Source organism: Meleagris gallopavo, chromosome 2 (assembly GCF_905368555.1).
Source record: "Meleagris gallopavo chromosome 2, MGAL_WU_HG_1.1, whole genome shotgun sequence".
Classification (NCBI taxonomy): domain Eukaryota; kingdom Metazoa; phylum Chordata; class Aves; order Galliformes; family Phasianidae; genus Meleagris; species Meleagris gallopavo.
In genome coordinates, this window is record NC_139405.1 from 19,524,739 (window position 1) to 19,545,961 (window position 21,223).

Here is a 21,223-nt window from a genome sequence, read left to right on the forward strand (position 1 = left end):
TCTTCTGAGAGGCAATGTGGAAAAGAAGCAGAGAGAAATGAAGTTGTAGAGTTTTGGGTTGCATGAAGGTCCTGCCAGTGGGAATTTTGCATGGATCAGAGAATAGCGGAAAATCAGGAGCAGAGCAAAAAGAGATAAAATAAGAATAGTTTTTAAACGAAAAATGCTGGCAGAGCTATTAATCACACACGTCTTTGAGCGCTAAGGTTTGCGCAAAAGCAGCTAATAGTGGAGGAGAGGGTTATTTTGCCAATATCTCAAAATACGCTATTAAAAGCAACATATAAAATTAAAGGGAGATAATGTCTGAACAGATTAATGACATGTAATAATAATTAAAACAAACAAACAAAAATCCCTGAAGTCAAGATCCAAATGCAAAACCCAAGTACTTTCGAAAATCCAAATCTTTTTGTTGTAGCTGTTGATGGTTAAAAGGGATATCCTGTAAAATACAGTTTTGCAAGTCGTTCATTTTGGCATACAGTTGCAGCTGTGAGATTAGACACTGATCTCATTTACACTAATACAAATAAATCACAATTTCTGCTGTTTTTCTGGCTGTGTGCCGCAACTGAGACCAGAACGTAGATGATGTTATAGTCTGTGGGATTTTTTTAAAAAAGATTTCTCAGTACCTTTGAGTTGAGTTAAAATAGGAAGAGAAAAATGCATTTCTGTTGCTGTCTAAGTTGGCAAATACTTGTCCTTCCTAGACATACACATGAAATGGGCTTCATGCAGGTAGATGCCTTTTTACTGAAAATAGGAATCAAGCCTCTGAAAATATCAGACAAATACTTTGGACAGAACGATCATTATCATATTCCGTTCCAAAATTTACATTACTGTTTCTGTAGTGATGTCATTTCAATCAGTTTAGGGCAAGCTGAACACAGTTTTCAGAATTTGCAAAGGGGTCATAATCTCCTTATAGGGGATGATACATTCTCTTTAAAATCCTTTTATTGCTGTTTCTTTGACCTTCCACTCCTAATACACAATTGAACACGTTTGATGAAAGAAAACAATCCTAAATTCTGTATGGACCTGGAGTTGTGAAACAGGCAGGGTTTTCAGTGAAGCCCTCATAAGCTGTAAATCAGTGTAAAATTTAGCTCATATTGCATTCTCATTGGAAATGGGTTATATGATAATTTATGTTGAGCTGATCATAACTAAGCACCTCGTAGTAGTGTCCTTCAAAAAATTTTAATCAAGATTGTCTTTCTCTCTCCACCTCTCTTGGTGCAATTTCAAGAGGTTTATTTGCATGTCAATCTGCACGTGTTACTGAAGTTATTCCACTGAAGCAAGCACGGCATCTTGGCTGCATACGTGTTTCACAGTGGCCTCATGAAAGGTGACTCTTCGCATTTATTGCTGGCTTATGTTCCTGTCGGAGTTGGGCCTTTCATTCTTATAAACCTTGAAAACTGGAGTATTTTCAGGCACCTGTCAGATCCATTTCCCACGTATTTTGGTGCTTTGTGGTAAACATGCACACACAATCTAGGGGAAGAAACTCTTGAGCCCATGAAAATCACAGAGATTGTCCAGCTTTTCCTTAAAAATCTTTGTTAAATGTGTTTCTAGGTGTGCTTGATATTTACTTTTAGATGTATGTTTTCTCTTGAGTTTTTTTCTCTGTTTATCATACAATAAACAGTGGAGGGGTTCTAGAGCCCTGTCTTAGGCAGCAAATGCCAGAGGAGTCTTCTGCAGGACAAGCTTGCCAGAAGTTCTTTAATTTGAGGGCTGCCTTATTTTATGATACTTACACAATGTCTAATACAATGGGGCTCTGCTCTGCATTGGAAACAGCGTTACTCCATAATTGACCATAATAGTTTCCCATTTAAGGATGTGTAATCATGACAACCAGGGTAAGAAGAGGTGTGCTGGGAAGGGTGGGTGTGTGACTTCTTATGCAGGCCTTTTTTTTTCTGCATAATTAAAGGATTATATTATGCAGTTACACCTGGGTGGATTCTTGTTAGAACCTAGAAAGGATAAACAAGATCTAAACAGAGTGTGAATGGATATTGAAGATAAAGGTTATGAGTTAAACCCAAAGAGATTTCCGTCCAGAAACCTAGCTGAGTGTATTTTTATTTAGACTGAAAGTTTAACTTTACTTGTTGACAGCCAAGACACAAGCAGCCTTCATGCTATGGGGGAGCTTTGGAGTCGAAGGTGGAGGACTTGGGATTTGTTGAGTGGCTGAAGTGGAGGGATAGGAGAACTGCGGTACAGAAACCATACCCAGGTAACCATAGCTGCAGCAGATGAAATGAGCTAGGGGATGCTGAGGCTGCTGGTGAGGGAGGCTGAAGGTAGAGATGTTGGTTCTTTGGCAGGCAATTCGTAACTTGCTTTTTATGAAAATGTCACGAAATGTGTGTTTCCCTCTAGATCCTGCTAGATCAGCAGTCACTGCTAGGCTGTATGTTTTGTAACAGTCTTATAGAAATAATGGAGATATTCCTACCAAACACTCTTTCTCTTCCTACCCTTTATGTGGCTTTTTTTCCCCTTATTTTTTTTTTTTTTCCCTGCCAGTAAACATCAGAAGTTGAGGTCTTTCCCAATTATCTTTTCCTCCCACCAGTCATTTCTGGCTATGTTCCAAAGAAGAGGAGAAGATGACAGGTTTTCATTGGTCACTTAATTGTGTATGCCCATTGGTTTCAGTGACTTCCAAATTCATATTTCTGTGTGCTAGGGGGCTTTTGTGACAAGGTGCTAATGGGTTCCTGGCTGGGCAAGCACCTGTGTCAGAAAGTGTTTCATAGTGCTCCTTATTTATCCAGCTCTGACTGCTTCCATTAACTTGTATATACCTTTATTGCAACCCCTGTTAGTTTTTGCTGATGCATAACTCACTCATGCAGAGGAAACTATTCCTCAAACATACAAAGGAAGCATTAATTTATCTACAGAGAGAATGTGGGGGTTTCAAATGAGAATTCCACTTCCACTTATGCCTGAGAGAAAAGATGCAGAAAAGACTGACACTGATTTGTCCAGGGATTTTCATAGAATGATCTGTAAGGTTCTGCAGAGTGGGCTTTGGATAACTAGTGGGTGTTCTGCTGCTGGAAATTTTCATTTCCTAATGTTAGCCTGCTTCACATGGTAGATAATGTACCATACATGTTTTCATAATAAAATACTGTTACTATAGCTGCTCCAGCCTTATGACTGTAGCTTTAAAAGAGAAGTGAAACACTTGAGGGTGTCAGACCATCTTCTGTGTGATGAATGAGACCTTAAGACCATTCAGGATATTTTGTCTAAATGTGGATGTTTGTCACAGCAATGAGTACCTTTGCTTCCAAAAAAGTTTGGGTTTTCTGTTCAAGTTCCTTGTATTTCCTCTTATTTATTTCTTGATCATTTGATGCATTTTGAGAGATAACACTGGTTAGTTGTTTTAAATCTATGGAATATCTTAACTTTTTCTTCCAGTCCAAACCTGAGTAAAAAAAAATTATGTGGGTTTTGTCCTTATTTATTACCAGCAAGTAAATCCTGTATATGCAGGACTGTCTAGGACAGTTACATAGCATGCTGTCCTTTGTTCTAAGGAGCACTTTCCATAACATGACTGTCATCAATGCTATTAATGGAAATTTTTTTTATACTTTAATTTGCTTCCTAGCCTGCTCTTACAACCTGGTTTGCCCTTTGCACTTCTCCAAATTTGAAGACTTGGATGGTGAACTTCTGGGTGGGAAAAAGACCAAGGTATAGTAGGCTTGGAGTTCTCTGAAAATAGAAGTGTAATAGATTTAGAAGCTTGTTTAGTTAACAGATCTTCTGAAACGGAAAACATATACGAATATCCCAAAGACCTTAACTTCCAAATCCACAGGACAAAATAGGAACAATAAAGGATCTCTTGAGACCAGTAGAGTACGTCCTGGCGCAGGTCTTTCAAATAATTTTTATTTATACAGTCATGTATGATAGAGATGGCCAAGAACAGAGAAATAGAACAGATAAGTGAGATACTTTATGATCCAAATGTCAGATGATAGGAAAGAGAGACTGTATTCAAAGTCAATTCCCTACTGGGGAACTTGCCTTCAACACGAGACTTTTTTATTTTCCCTTGCGGTTGAAAGAAAAAGGCTGTAGCGAACTACAGAAAGTGATGATGTCTAACCTATATACCTATTATTTTTATTCTTTCTTATCCAACCAGATTAGCAGAAATGAAATTATGTGTTTATCCTTTCAGTTGATAGAAATCTTTTATGCTTCTTAACTGATATGTTAAAAATATTTTTCTGAAAGAAAAATGACTCAATACCTTAAAAAAAGGAAAAAAAAAAAGTGTTTATGACCAGTGCTGATCTAGTTCTAATGAATAAAAGCTTTTGATTTCTTTGTACAAAGAGGCATTGTTAGAGTTTTTGTTTTTTTCTTTTTCTCCTCCTGCAACTGTTTTTTCTCCAACAACTATACTGTTGTTGAAGGTTGTTTTTTTGATTCAGCAATGTATTATAAAGCTTACCCACTAGGAGTTTTTGTAATTACCCCTGGATTATATCGATGATGATGGAGTAGGAACTCAACACACAGCTGAGCTGCAAGCAGTGCTCTGCTTGTGTTGCTGGAAAAGCAGCTGCTGAGGAATCTCGTGAGATTCTTCAGGCTGCCCTGTCCTCCCTCACAGCACTGCTGTGCTTCAGAGTATCTTCAGGACTGTTCTCTATTTGTAGACGGATATCTGTACATGGTACCCATGAAACCATCAAATTGCAGGAAAAACATATTTCTGTGGCCACTGTTCAAATCCAGAACTCTCCCACTCCCCAAGGCAGAAGCTCTGTATTGGATGGATTGGGGGTTTGAGTGTCACACTTTCAGTCTTGGAAATCTGTTGTCCCCACCACCAAATTCACTTTCCAGATATGCTGCTGCAAGAATTTCTGAGTAATTCATTGTCATCAATTAAGTTAGTCTAGAATTACTCTAGTGTACCTGGGAACAAAATTAAGCCTCTAGTCTGTTCTGGGAAATTAGACAGATATGTTTTTTTTCTAAGTGGTTTCTAATTCATTTCATTAGGAAATTATTTGATGAATGTAATTTAGACATTTGGGATTGGTATAGTGTCTGGGGTTTGAACAGTGACAATTTGTACCTGGCCAAAAGGAAATGAAAGCTTAATATCTTCACAGAACACTTCAATATTTTTATCCTCAAGCATTCAATGCTTCAAAGGTATTATAAAGACATGCAATATTAGATTTGTTCTTAAAGATCTGGGAGTGTTCTAACTTATTTTCCAAAAATGAGTTTGGATATCTTTGAACTTAGTCCTCTCATGGTATAAGTTTGTATCAGTGGCAGTTGTTGTGATTCTCACAAGTTAGAAGTCTGGAAGCATGATGTACAGATTCGGTTCTGCTTTTCTTAAGTTGCATAAAAAAATCACCTAGGTCTTGTTCTACCATGACTTCACAGTATTTAAGATACCAGAAAAAATCTATGCTAAGTCTGATGCAATATTCTTGGCCACAGAACAATTTAACAGAGTTTGCTGAAAACCTGAAGGAAGGTGAAACCACCAAGGTCAGTGGCATGATTATATTTTTGCAACGTGAATAACCAGATGTTCACTTTCATGATTATTCACACCTATGCTATTAGATATTATGTAAAGTATCTCAGCCTACTGCTATACCTAAATCAGGGTTGTTGCTGCTGAAGACATATGGAAAACTTTTAAACTCTGTTGGATAATGACAGGATTACTGACTAAAATTCACTATAGTTGATTTTCAATCCCATTTCACTAGTGTCTGGAACAAAGGACTAGGCTAGGTTATTTGTTAAATTTGCAGACTTTTTTTTTTCCTGAATTAGTGGGGTACTTAGAAATCTGGTCCACTGGACTTTTGTTGATTCCTCTAAAGGGTCTTAAAAAAATTAATTTCCACATATAGGGAAGAAAACAACTCCTTGCCCAAGAAGTAGTCCTTGAATTGCACGCGGGGTGGGGGGGAGGGCTAGGGTTAGGGTTAGGGAAGGAAATTAAAGTACATTAAGGTAATCATTGTCTTCTACCTCAAAACTGTGCATTGGATTCTCTGGTTTCTCCAGTTATTTTACATCACTTTGATACAAAACAAGCAAGCAAGCAAACAAACAACATACCCACAACTCTGTTTATATACTTGCAAATACCCTACCTGCATTCAGCTTATATTTTCAGAGCAATACTGAGCTGTTGAAGTATACCTGTAATTTTGGCATAATGGACTTCTATTACTTCTAACACAACAGCTTTTTCCTTGTCTTTGCTGCATCTCATTTCTTTTAACCTTGCGTAGGAAATGTACTCTCCTCTTCTGCTATTCTATTCTCAGGCCTGAACTAATTTCTCTTTTTTACATATATGCCAAATAACTGTCACTTCTTCCATCACAAACATGCCGTCCACTAGGCATGTTAAAACCTAGCTGTGAGAGAAATTAGAGAGGTAGAAAAGGATCAGGATGGGCAAGAAAGTTTTGAGAGCAGGTCAGTCCATTTGTCTGCCTTGTCTCTGTCTTCTTGACTAAACTGTATCGACTGTAATCTTGCTCATACCTAGTTAGCAGCACAAAGCATCGCTTCGGTTGCATGCAGAAGTGCACCTACCTGGCTTCTTGCTGTTAGAGTATAATGATGATGTTAGAGTCACAGTAAGAGAACAAGAGAGAAATAAGTAGAGGATCCTTTTCTTTGAGTGAGATTTTCTGTTTCTTTCTTTCAAGATGCAATTGTTAGCCTGACAGTCATCAAAGAGAAACATCAAGATGGGAAATGGGAGAGCTGAGAATATTTATTGTGGTGGTTTGTCAACCTCTTGTACACCCTGTATGAAACCAAGAAGATTTTAAGCCTATGATCTGAAAGCTTAAAATTATATTAATAAATATCAGTATAATCCAGTGCAGCTGGAGTCCAGCCACACCTGTATGAATATTTCTGGTTATCTTTAATCCACTTCTCGCAAACTTTAATCCATTTCTCACAAATAAAACTCCACCCCTGTACGTGTTTATTTAAAGTACTTTGCTCTATGCTTTTGTCTTCAGTTTCTGTTTGGATCCATAATTACTAATTGCACCTGGACAGTTGCATGCAAGACTTCCAGTTAGCATTCATGGTGAAGTTCACTGAGCAAGGTGGACATTGTATGGTTAATAAACAGATATTTCTAAAGCTCACTGTAACTCAACAGCAAATATAAATGAGAGAACAACCTCTTTCTTTGCCTTTCTTTGAAAAGACAGGAAAAGCAAAATGATAATTTGTACAGCTAGAACCTTACTTAAAAATATCTTATGGAAATACTGAAAAAAATATATTAATGTATGTTATTCATATACAAACTTTTTGTCAAAAGAATCTAGATCATTTTAAAAATTCTTAGTCAGTGATGTTCCTGTTTAAAAAAAAAGAAAAAAGAAAAGAAAAATATTACCTTTGCTTTTACAAATGTGAAGGTTAGGTGATTATGAGCAGAACTCTGGAATCACTTAGTTGTAGAATTAAGGACAGAAAGGAAAAAATCCTCATATTTGTCTTCTCCTCTGACACACTGTGTTGTTGCAAAGATATTGAAATAACTCTGAATGTGATGTTTAATACAATTTTGCCAAAGAGAAATGTGTCCAACTTCAAGCCAGCCATAGCTAAGTGAATTATTTCTTTTTTTGACTCTGACAGTTATCTTGAAATAGGCCTTTGATGAAATCCTCTCCTCTTTCAAGTCCTTGGAAAAACTCCTACGATGAGATTCATTTCACCTAACTTTAGACATCTGAAGTGTAAACTTCTATATCTGAGCTTCCCATCCTTGACTCTCTTTATAGCTGATGGAGAGAAAGCAGACCTTCTAGGGTACGATTCATCTTGCTTGTTTTGGATGGCTTCTTCAGAAGAGAGAAATTCAACCCTGTAAGTGCCTGCCTCTCTGCTGGCTTTAAAGAGATACCAGGTGACCAAGTTCAGCAGCATCGCACTCAGAAAAAAAACACCTGTTGCCACTTCAGAGGGAATTTAGATGCCCATGTGTTTTACTTGGGAAGATATCACAGGCTCTCTGTTAGAAAGGCTGAGGTTCTTGCAAGTTGGTGATGTGTTTTGGTTATGCTTCCCAAGTGCTTTCACACTTCCACTGGTGCTCTCAACATTTTGTGGAAATCTGTTCAACTGAGGAAAATCTGCTGGCATTGTAGATAGGATGTTAAGCTTCCTCTCAAAGGTACTACTATTCTTCATGTACAGTATCTTCATTCTTCTTCCTGTAAGCACACAAATGTTCTTAATCTGTGGCCTTGACACTCTCTCATTCGCTTCAAAATATGCTGGCAAAACTTTAATGCCTTCAGAGGAATGCTAAAAACCAAAAAAGTTATTCTGGTATCTCTTTTCTTCTTTTTACCAGTATTCTTTCCTTTCCTAGCTTAAGACAGAGATGAGTCAAAGAAGAAATAGACATAAGCCATAATGCAAAATGGGAGATTTATGAAGTCATGTGCAATAGCTACACAGATATAACAAGTAACATAGGAATAATGATAAGCAGCAGAGAATATGTAGCAGTTCTTCTCTCAAGCTTCATCACAGTGTCTTGTGAAATAAACTTGTTCAAATGAAGGTGGGAAATGATCAGGCTTTAACAAAGAAAAATGAAAAGGAAGGGAAACATGACAGGGATTCGTCATTGCTTTTAAATTTAGAAATAGGTCTATATTTTCAGTAGGTTATTGGAGAATTACTGGGGTAATACTGGAGGTACTGTTTAAGATGCTTTCACTTTTTGTGTTGTGTTTTAAAGATGAGTTCCTTAGCAAAGCTTATCTGTGCAAGGATTGAATCAAGTTCAACAGCTTCAGTGTTTAAGATGGAGTGATGTGTTGTCAGCTTGCTGTTGTCTATATTGAGGAGTGCTGGTGGTGTTACAACTCAATTCACTGGACTTTCTTCACTGGGGAGTGGGCATACTTCAAAGCCTGCGATTTCCTTGCAAGCCAGGTGTATGGGTGCTGGTTATATGGTCTCCATGCTGTGACGATCACCTGGGCAATGCTGAGCTTCAATTAGTGCCAAAGATGACTGCTTTAGTGAGTGAGCCACATCCTTGTTTGGTGTATGTAGCTTGGCTGATTACAGTCTGCGCATTATAACTGATAGGTGCCATACTGAGTTTTGAGATAGCTTACTCTTCTGTAAGTGGATAGGATGAAGAAGCAGAGATGGTCAACCTAAATGAAATTGCTGGAGTTTGTGCATGTAAGCAGAGCATTAAAATGATCAATTAAAGGATTTGGCATGCAGGATGGTATAGGGAAAACTGGAAACTTGAGAGCACTGTAAAAAGACAGTGTCTGTGGAAGAAAAGCAAGAGAGAGGTTTGGTTGTGAAGGTATGAGGAAAGACAGATCAAATTGTAGGTAACTTCTTGGAACCTTAGAGGTGGAGTTTTGTTCTGCCCAGTTACGAATGTGCAGATCCAGAACAACACAGTTACTCCTGTCTTCATGTTACACTGAGGTGAGAGCAAAGCTGATGAAATTGAGGCTGGTGTTGTTTTGTCCCATGAAAAAGGAGTATGTCAGATCATTTTTCATCTTGGCACTGACACTTCATGTTATTTTGGTGGGACCCTAAAGAAACTTCATAAAGCCTTTCTTGTGTCAATGAAACAATAGCATGTCTCATAGAGAATGAAGAATCTTTCACACAGGGCAAAAAAGGTTTGGTAAAAAATGATATTTGTATGTATATTATATATACGTGTGTGTGTGTGTGTATAAAATTTATTATTTTACTCATCTTCATATAATTGCCTGATTTTTAGATACTAAACTGGAAAATATTTTTACTAGATTGGAGACTAAAAATGTGTTTACACATTCTGTGTGAAGTGATTTAGGATTTTCTCAAGACAAGTTGTTTTAGAGCAATTTAAAATATGTTATTGGTATCCTCTATGATACCATTGTATCTTTTTGGATCTGTCAGTCTTCCTCTTTTGTTCTCTCCATTTTCCTCACAATAATACTTACTTACTGGGTTACTTTACAATTTGTTTCATACAACTTTTCTACTTACCTGACTTAACAGCTATTAGAATGTGGGGTAGCATTTTGTAGTCAAGTCTGTGAACTTCAGATATGACCCTCAACAGACGATTATCGAAACCTGAATTTCACATCTGAATAAAAGGAGTTTTTGTGTGTGTGTACATAGAAGTGCTTTCTTTAGCCTGAGGGATAATAGTAAATACAGAAAGTGAGATGAAAACTGAATTTTTCACAATGGATATTTCATTTTAACTAAGTATTTTATTCTCTTTATTCTTCTCCTTTCTGCTAGAAAAAAAAAATGTTAAACATGTTGAGTCAGAGAGACATTCTTGTGCAGCATTAGAATAGCCATCAACGTCAGCTGAGACCATTTGGATCATGTCACTTGTCCTAAAGTGTGTAGCTGTTTTTAAAGAAAGAGCATGTCATGTTCTGTACCGGGATCTTTAATGCATGAAACTTGTTTGAAGCAATAATAAATCAAGTCCTTGCTACTAAAACCAGTGTCTGATTTTCCTATACGACAATCTCTATCTTTCCATGTGTAAAAACTTGAGATGATAGCAAGGATAATTCTGCATCTGCAAGTATTGCAAATGATTTTGATCACAACTAACTAAATACATAAATTTAGCAAAAAAGAAAAAAGAATCCCACCCTGAAATGTAAATGGCCTGTCTGTTTGTCACAATGCTTAATAATATACTCTTTTCCTACAAGCATTGTTATAGGAGATTGCAAGATGTATAGAGATATTTTCATTATTCATGCTCTATTCAGGAGGCAGTACTGCAGACATTTTTCTCACCTCTCCCCTAAAAAGTGGAATAATTAAGAGCAAGCAGAGGGTTTGAGCCTTACTTGCCTATCATTTTTCACTTTTACATGCAGGTATTACTTCTGTTAGATTCAAACCACTTACTGGTGATATAAAGAAAAATTAAGCTTTTTTTTTTTTCTTTTTATTAATTTCTCTTTTTTAACTTTGTGCACCCATAACAAATACAAGTAAAAGAAATGCAAATGTAAATTCATATCAATTAATCTGGAGTATTTTAGAATTGTAGGCTGTTTTAGCAGCATGACTTAGTTTCAAAAGTGCTGTGAGAATCATAGAGTCGTAGATGAGAGGAATATCAATGCTGGCAAAGGTTGTTAATGTCCACAGTGTAAAGCATTGTTATGGTAACTACAAATGGGTGGTGCTGAGATCTCCGTTTGGTTGTGGATTGAAGCTGAAGCTCAGAGAGACAAAGGGTTCAAGGGCCTGATTGCCACCTTGTGAAGTTCACTAGCTTTGGATTCAGACAAAAAAACGAAAAGTATTGAAAGAGTGCTGTAAAAAAACGTATGGAAGCAGCGGCACTGATGGCTGGGTCTCTGTGACAGCGGTGTGCTGTGCCCAGGAGCAGCCTTGCACGAGGAAAGTTTCACCAAGGGCACTGGGCAGCACCCAGTGGTGGTGCCCACCAGTCCTCACTGAGATTCCTCAGCAAAGATGCCCAGCAGGCCCCACCGGAACGGTGTTTGCTTTATAAATGTGTCTGGGCTCCAGCCTGCTGAGGAACTGCAAAGAGGCCAGAGTGCATCTTGCATAGGCTAGGGTTTGAATAGCAAGTTGTAATGACTTTGAATTACATCAAGAGTGAGCTCGCCTTCGGCAGGTGACCTTGAGCTGGAAAACGTTAGCTCCTTATCAGCGACCTGAGCCCTGAGGTCGCTTTGTATTGTTTTGAGTGTTTTTGCTTATGGAGATTGTTGTATTTAGTTTTTTAATCTGGTGCAGAGAGTAGAGGTAACCGTTGGTTTGTTATAAAAACAAATACTCCGCTGACCTTTCCGGAGGGCTGCAGAAACCCGAGGTGGCCATCACCTGCCTGCTTGTTGTTCCACTCCTGGGTTGCTCCAGAACTTCCAGTTTCCAACAGCTCAGCTCCCGGTGGCAGGCAGGAGTGCAGAGCATGGCATGGGAAGTGTTGTGATTTGTTGCCATGCTGACAGTGTCAACTTAACTACAGCTGACAAACAGTTTTTAAATAGAACATTTCAATTCATTATAGTATTCTCCATCTGTTTTTTTTCAGTGTCTTCATACATGCAAAACATCTGAGAAATGCTACCACAATGGTTTAGTTTACTTATTCTGCCCCTAACAGTAATTAGTTGTTGAGAGTGCTAGTTTAGTGAGCAAGTAAAATGTCAATATTCTACTCTTGCTAAAGGAAACTATTTTATTTATTTTAACAACAAAAACAACAACAAAATACTCAGTACAGCTGCTGCTGCTTTTAGAGTTTTTCAATTTGATTTTTTTCTGATCGAAAGTTCTATATTGTTGGCATTTTTTTTTTTTTAATTTATTATTATTATTAAGTGCTTTGTTACCTCTCGCTTTCATGAAACTTTACTTCCTTTCAAAAGCATCTGCCATGGCTATTTCCAGTGTGGAATTGGTAACAGAAGGGGAGCATCATTTCATAATTAAATCAGGCTTCTGGGGTCAGATTTATAGGGCTTCATTAATGGCTTTGCCACTGGCCCACTCTATGACCTTGAGCAAGTTGCGCATTGCTGTATCTCAGTTTACCTATAGGTAAACTAATATTGACTTCCCTTGAGGGGATATCATGAGGCTTAATTAAGTGTCTGCAAAGTTCTGTGAGATAGAGGGCTGAAAGCTGCTACAGACATACGAATGATGATGGCAATGATGATGATTGCACCACTTTCCCCAGAAACTGCCCCTGTAGCTGCTCTGTGGATTAGTTGCCAGGTGAGCTCTGAATCCTTCAGTTCATCCATCACTTTCTTCTCTTAGACTGAGCTCAGCTGGACAGTAGCTTTTAATAAATCAAATCATATTTGCCTTTTTAATTGTATCTTAAAGAGTAACCCGGCTCTCTGCTTTTAAATTAAAAACAGGGTGACAATGTGTACATTAGAAACTATGCTGCTGCTTTGTACTCTACTCTTCTCAAGGTATTGATGTAAAAAATGAGTTAAAATCTTAAGTTAAGAAAGCATATAATTAAAGCATGCAACTATTAACTTCTGGCAGAGGCATGCTTCTTCAAACTGTGGATATCACTATACTTCCTTGCCTTGTGAAACTGTGCCTAAGTGTAAAGTATGCTGACTACAAGTATTTTGAAAATGGCCATCTACTCATCCACAGGAATCCGAGGGGAAAGCAGCTGGTGTACTGCTTGTTGGCTGTTCATATTTAAAAAAGAAAAAAAAAAGTAAAAAAAAAAGTAAAATGAGATTCTTGAATTATTCAAATTTACCTCATTGTGCTTTTTACTTTTAAATAACAGTAGCAAAAAGGAAATACAAGAATAACAAACTGAGGTTTTATTTTTAATTTTGAGCCAAAAGTGTATCTCACCAATCTCATTAAAATGGAGTAAAACCACTAAAATATTGATAACATAATTTCATTTGAATTTGGTTCTCTCAGACGTGAAAAGCGAGTGGCCCATGTGGAAATGGATACTCTTAGAGGAGTCCTGCACACTGAGATCAATGAAAGAAGCCCAGCTGGCTACTTCTCCCTATTACTAATTTATAGCAAATCAAGAAATACTTCTTCCTCTAACATATCCTAAATGCCAAATCATATAGGAATTCCGTCCCAAGTACAGGAAGGGATTAGGGTAAGACCAGCAGGAGGGTTTACCATTGATTTCAGTGTAGTTTTTGCCCAATGTCTTATTGTATTTTAGATCATTAGCCTTGCAGCCTTGTGGAGTTTGCCATTCAATCAAAATGGCAAAATTTGCCCTCGAGGGTTGCTTTTAGTTAGGTGAAAGGATGCGTGCCCAGGCAGGTGTCACTCTCTGTACTGGTCCTGTTGTTGTGATGCAGTGGAATGGTGCGGATGGCAACTCTGCAATGGCAGGTAAGAAAACCAGCACGTTGTGTCATTGATAACTGTTGTCTTTGGAGAGGAGATCAAAAAAGAAGGTAGCAGGGAGGAAGAGCAGCCATATGTAAATGTAGAGGAAGAATTATCTGCAACTGAGATAGTGCCATGAGAGGATAACAGAAATCAAAAAGATTTCTTAAAAATGTTAATGAGGTAGTTAGTGGAGAATTCAACTACTGGAACATAAACAGAGCAGCAAGCAGAAGCAATGTATTTTGGGCACACTGATCCTGTATGTAACGCAAAGGCTCCCTTTCACACCTCAATAGCATGTGAAAAGGACAGTTGGATCTGAAGCCCTTAACACCATATACAGGTGACAGGAGGGAGGATTTCTATTACTTCAGCAGGGGAACAGGCTTAGAACAAATGGAAATCTGGGCTTCCCAGCAGGAAATTGCAGGGATAGCTGGGGTACTGCACATCCACGCCCTGCTTTCACCATTCCTCACCATTCCTCACCATTCCAAAGCCTTTACACCAGGGCAGGACACATACACAGCAAAAAGCCTTGCACTTTTCCATCCAAGGACTGCTAGTTCTTTAGCAACAAATACATATAAATAAAGTAAAATTATGTGCATATAAATATATGTGTGCATTTATATATATATATATATGTATGTAAAACAGTGGCTGCAGGGATTTGTTGTTTTAGTATTGTCTGCCTGTAAATTGGAGGGGAGTATTTTGTGTTGAAGCATCTCGTATTTTCCACTTACAGAAAAGTTTCCTCTTGCTCCCTCCCTGTTCTCTCTATTTCATTTTTCTTAAACGTGAACAGTGACTTCACTGTGGGATCCTGCAGTTGGATAAAAAGAACAAAATACAGAAAGATAAGTTCTTAAAACCACTGTGGGCTTTCTCTAATGGTAATCATTAGCCCTAGTCTGAACTCTATTGACAAAATGTTGGAGTAGTCTTGAAAGCAGAGTGAGTGCTCTTTTAAAGGAATAACTGGTTAATTAGGAGATCTAATGCAGCCGACCTAATTCTGTGTCTCAGTGCTAACTTTTTTCTAATGCACTATAACTTAAAGATTAGAAAAAATACGTATTGATTCATGCAATTCAACAAGTCAGAATTTTGATTGGAAAGTTAATTTTGCAATTGCTATGCAAAATCTTCTTCCTTCCAGAACAATGCCAGATATTGTTTGCATGCAACTTGATAATCGAGTTTGTGTATAATATTTTCAGGGAGACACAGACAGGAGGAGACTTTATGGCACAAGAATGAGGGACCTGTGTCCTTTCTCGTAAACGGCACAGCTGTGAGCTGCTGAGTCCTCTTGTAGCAAGTGCAAAAGCTCTTGGTTTTTAAAGAAAAATAAAGGAAAAGGAATTTACATGTAATCCCTGGGATGGTTATTTCTTAGGATTGATAGCAATTACGAAGGATATGTTAATGTTTTCATTGTAAATTGGAGTGTGTGAGAAGTTGCTCCATTTCTCGATCTAAACATACCTCTTCTCTTGCCAACATTATTTCCTGTTTTTCCTCTCTCCTCAACTTTAGCAAAGGTGTGAAAAATACAGGTTTTCTGGCTGGAAAGGGATCTGTTAGCGGTAACTCCTCAGAAGGGCAGTGTAAATTCTTCCCTAATAGGTAAAATTAAACCAGCATTGTTCTGTTTTCCTTTTTCTGTAGATGGGATGATAGTAAATTGAGATTGTCTTGCTGTGTGGTATCTCACTCAAACTTCACTGACAGTTTCTATGTTTATAAAGGCATACAGACACAGAAGGATCTTCACATCCAACTGAGACACCCAGTCAGGAGTTGTGAATGACTTGGAGGAACTCCCTCCATCCATCAACTGAATTTGGTGTCTGTTTTTTGTCTTGGAGTAGATGTAGGAGCATCCCCCCTCCCACCAGCAGAATTGCTGTGAAGTCCGCGTTCAGCAGGGCTGTGCTGAAAATCTGTGCTCCGGGTACACGACTATGTTCCAGGGCTTGCAATTGGCCTGTGTGATGCAGAGCAAATGTGATAATTAGGAAAGGAGGAGAGGACTTTCCTGGTTCCTCTGAGACGATATTTTTTTTGTTAGTATCTAAAATACACATTTGTTTTAGCACTGCTTCATTTTGGGGGCTGCCAACACTTTGACAGAAAAGCATTTTGGTTTCTTATTCTTTCTCTAAATTACAAAACTCTTCTATTCTATTTTCCTTTGACTTGATATTGGGTCTAGGGAGTTTTCCCATCCATAATCTAACTGGTGTGCTTTGACGTATCTTTTCAATTTTTGTGGGTGTCATGTATAATTAAGACATATAGGATTTGTCCCAGAAAAGAATGTGTTTCAGCTGCGGTTTTGCTCTATGGTAGTGCATTTGAATATGGAAGTGCTTAGGTAGCAAGAGTACTGGTGACTGAATGCGAAAAGGTCTGCAGGTACCTGCAGACTTTTTTTTTTTTTTTTTACCCTTATTGCAAACTGACTGCAATAAGGGTAATTTTTGTCATCTTTCCAAACAATCTGCCTAAGGTTCTAGTCTTACTGAAGCTCCTAAAAAGTATTTTTAAATAAAGGTATGAGTTTCTCTCAATCTAGCAGCTACTTATTTCAGGCTGACTTAAAAGTTCCATAGTGCAAAGGCCAAGTATGGAGGTAGTTACCGAGTAATGTAGCAAAACTGGTCATTCTAAGGGGTATTGAAACTCTTCCATTTATCAGATGCTTTAAGTTAAGTGTGCATATTTCAAAGAGAATATGTGGGAATTAAACGTAAAGAAGAGAAGAGCTAGCTGAGAAAAGAAGCACTGGAAAAAAGACGTAACATAAATGGCAAAATGATTTAATTCAGATTTTTAGTCATAAGGAATGACTGTTGTATGAATATAGTGTTCCTAATACTCAGTGTGGGTCAAGCTTGCTAGCCCATGACTACTTCATACCTGAGACACTAACATAGCACAGTGTGATGCTTGTCTCTGATATACTCTGATGGTGCAACTTGAGATAAATCATTACATCTACTCAATCCCTGGCCTAGTGTCCCTAGCTTGTTCTTGCTCAGAAATTAATCACTTACAGGAACAGCTTTTTGACTGAAGCTTGAATAAGGGAGAAAAAGGATGTTCTGGCTGAAATCATGAGAGATGGGACAAAATTCGTATACATGGATGTTCTTCTACTAGGAAATAGAGGAACTGCTTTTGTTTTTCAGTCTGCTTTTGTGCTTTGAAGAATTCCAGTGTGTTGAATGATAATGAAAGCAACTGAAGTAAAACTCCAGCATGCTGCCTTCAGTAGAGTACAAATTCTTGCACAACACATCAGCATTTACCTCCAGTTAGAGTTAATTCAACTCCAGACTGTAGTAACTGAAAATCATTTCCAGCTGATGGAGGCATAGGCAGATGCTTATGTGAAGTGCTCAGTTGCATATGGATAACTCTTTCCTGTGTAACAGATTTTTCCCACCTAGTTGGTAGTTTCACAACAAAAGCGGGCATGCAAACTACTGTGCTTTCTCACTTCAGTAAGGTTTTATTTCTAGATGAGAATTGAGGCACACTGAGAACATGAGGAAGCTGTTGCATAATGCCATTATGCAAATGGTGTGGGCTCATCAATATAGGATATTACAGATGTACCAGGAGTTCAGAGCAAGGCAAGAAGGATGATCAGGTGTATGGGAGATCTCTCACGAGGAGAGATTGAAAAGAGTGGGATTGCTTACCTTTGAGAGGAGATGAATAAAAAAGACATGATAAGAATCTAATATTTATTATTTTGCACAGAGAAGGCAGTTTGGGAACAGCTATTCTCTCTATCTCATGATACTAGAGAAAGGGAATGCTATTGAAAGGTAGCTGATAAATTTTTCACCTGGTATGCAATTAGATAATGGACTTCTCTGAGAGGTTACTAAGGGATTTAATGTGTTTTAGGAAAAGGTCTGGCAAAAATTGTGAATGAGAATATTCTATGTTGTTAGTATATATTTAAAAAAAAAAAAATACTGGAAGTGGTCTGAAATGATAGACTTTAGATTTCCAGTCTAATTGGTAGGAGACATCACAAGGACGTTTTCTTGGGGGATGGGTTATCCCAAATCTGCCTAGTGTATGTTTTTTTGCATTTTCCGCTGACGCATCAGGTTATGCTTATAGTTCTAGATGAAACTAGATTTGAGCCCATGTGGCAATTTCTGTGTTCCTGGTTGTTTCATTGTCAGGCTATTTCAATGGCTGTGGATGCCAGCTCAAATTTACAGCCATATTACTTAGTGCAAGCTACTTGTGCCACGAACTGTCCTTTTGTTTGGAACTTCTTCAGCGTTTACAAGATAGTGGGTCATGCTCTATGAGCACAGATATAGGCACAGTGGTAATACAAACAACAAATAGTAATTGTCCATGTGAACATTTAGAAAACATCCCCAACTACAAAGATAAATTACTACTGGTATGTTGCAGTTATGCATCATGTATGGGAATTGTTTATTATTGCAATTGTTACGCTTTCTTCTTTCTATGCAGGAAGGAGATTATGGCTAGACAGAAGAAACAGAGAGTAAAACAACTTCCCCTTGGAAGCCAGTGTCCAACTCCACCTTGAGGCCCTCAATGAAATAATGTTTGTTATTTTTGTCTAATCTCCAACCAACAGAACTTTATGTTTTAAAACTGTCAAATAGACTAGGTTAGAATTTTTGCTCTGTATTTGAGGTAGTCAAGGAAAATGTACTACCTTTGGCTATCAGAGACTCTCAGGGCCATACCCTTCCCATGGAACGTGTGTAGCAGTTAGCACTATTACTACAGCAGGCCCTAGAGAAGAGAATATATTCTTACAATACTTGTCCCTTTGTCACTCATAGAAAAGCAGCCTCTAGACAACACATTCACGCATGTTTAAGCTTCTTTCTTCTATGTATACAAATACACATTTGTACCCTAGCATATAGGCAAATGTGTATGCATCCAAAAGAGATGATCACCTCCTGCTGTTCAGAATTCTTCAAAGGAACTCGGTGTACCAGCGTGCGGTCCCAAAATAAGGCACTGAAAATCTCAGCAATCCTATGAGGTTAATACAGTTCACTGTTGCTTAAATTAGATCACTGTAATTCACTGCATCTCTAGTGGAAATTAAATTTGTGTTTATAACTAAAGAGCAAGCTAGCCAGGTTCAGGAGCACATTTCGGATGCAAAATACATTAAGCCTATTGTGAGTTGGTTATTGCTTTTGGTGCCTTGAACTCCTCAGATGAAAGCACACCATGATATAAGTTACTTGTGGTATTTTACTTTCCATTTATGAACTCAATTTTTAAATTTTTTTCTCCCAATTCTTCCAAGGCAAATCAGAAGACACTTAGCCTATTCAATCCTTACAGGAAAGCAATGAAAAGTGTAAGAGTTTTCTGATGCATTCTGGAAATGAATGCATAAAACAGCCAAAGGAAAGGAGGTTTGTCATCTAACTTCTGATGGGGTAAGAGCTTTCCATTGATATCAGCCGTGGAAGAAAAGCTGGTTTTATGTCATCAGACTTCATTACTGAAAATACAGTAGCATTATGGTCTCTAAGTACTGGGAGGATTTTTTTTGTTACAGTGCTACTCCCTAGTAGATTGCACAAGGAAGTTGGAGATGAAACTACTGTATGCAGACAAATCCATATTGTTGCTGTCTGTATGCTTGCTGTGAAACTGCTCTACAGCTATACAGTTTGAAAGCAGAATCTCATGAAAGTAAAATCAGCATAAAAGTCAGCTTTAGACTTCTATATTCATATTTATGAATTGAAAAACCTCAGCCATGATCTTATCTGGAGCCTGTGGTAGCAGTTGACAACAAATGTGCCCTTGAGAAAACTGTACACAGTAATGTAAGGGAATCGTGGATATTCTGTCCTACTGCTTCTTGCTCGCATCAGTGTTGTTATAATAACAGTAATGGTAATTATTATTAGAAGCTTGGGTGCCACAGTATATTTCTGAAGGCATGCAACTATTGCTCAAGCAATCAGCTTTGAGTTTGCAGTAGCTACACTGAAATGGGTTTACTTTTTACTCTGCTCACAGTGAGGAGAGACAATATTCTCTACATTCATGGGCTGCTGAAAATTCAGGGTAATTAATTTTTTTCTTCTTAAGTATTCTGGTTATTTCACTACTCCTGTTCAATCTGCACTTGTTTGTATTGATTTCTGAGTCCACACTCTCCTCCACCAGGTTTTTCTGTAGATCCATGAAGATTGTATTTTATTCAGAAGGGATACTAATCAACTACAAGTTAAATTTCTTACCTCTTCTCACTACTGAGATTAAAATATATATATGATTTTCTATAGTTGCTAATATTCTGTTGAGGCTTTTTTGATGTGGTTGGGTAGAGAGGCCTTGGAGAATGCAAAAATCTAGCAAGAGACTTCGGTTATTTATTTTCTCAGTTACCAACCTTTATTGTTACCTTCAAAGGGTTTCAATATAAAACTTGATATGGGAGGGTAGTCCAGCAGTAAGAGGCAGAATGTACCACAGTATAAGACGCTTCACTGCAAGTGTAAACACAGCAAAAAAAGGATGATAAATCTCATTCTGATTTAACTGTCTCTATATAATAGTCATGTGAAAGATGTAGCATGGCAGCTTATTGGGGCCATTCTCTGGGCAGAAATCTGTTGAATTCAGAAACCGAAGACCAGTGTATTTCAAAACATAACATTACTAAGCAGAGAGAGTTTGGGTAGAATACAATGACAATGAGGTAGTGAGGGAAAGGAAACATTTCTAATAATACTTACATAACAGCATATCTTAGAATAATAATTGAGAGTCCTAGTGAACAGATTATGAAACTTTCTTTCCTATGGGAATTTCATTCATTGAAGGTGCTCACTGATTAAGTAAACTGCCAGGAGTGTCAAGTGAAAGGGCAGACTTTACTTTAATTTTCCATATTTACAGTACTCAGAAATCAAAGCTAGCCTGATCTGTATGGCCACCTCTATTACAAAGTCCAAGTGTCTGCACTCTTTAAATGGCTGGTATCCTATTGTTTAAATAGCCCTTTGATAAGTAACAATATAATAGTGTTGGTGATTGCCTTATGATTAGCCTATCAGGCTGGCCTTTTAGGTTGTAGTCCTGAGTTTTCCTTTCTGCTTTGTACTCGTATTATTAATAAACAAAGCACACAGGTCTTTGAACTTCCAACCAGCACAAATGTCTGTGT

General features: G+C 37.8%; 1 protein-coding gene and 1 long non-coding RNA gene across 10 annotated transcripts in view; one reads left to right on the forward strand and one right to left on the reverse strand.

Annotated features, from left to right (window-relative positions):
- ESRRG (estrogen related receptor gamma) overlaps positions 1–21,223 on the forward strand; it is a 382,004-nt gene that overhangs the window by 183,099 nt on the left and 177,682 nt on the right. The window lies entirely within an intron of this gene.
- Positions 3,920–12,205, reverse strand: LOC146544890 (uncharacterized). Its single transcript, XR_014881948.1, has 2 exons — positions 11,933–12,205; positions 3,920–8,309 (listed from the first exon to the last, which is right to left on the reverse strand). It is a non-coding gene; the product is annotated as an uncharacterized LOC146544890 (long non-coding RNA).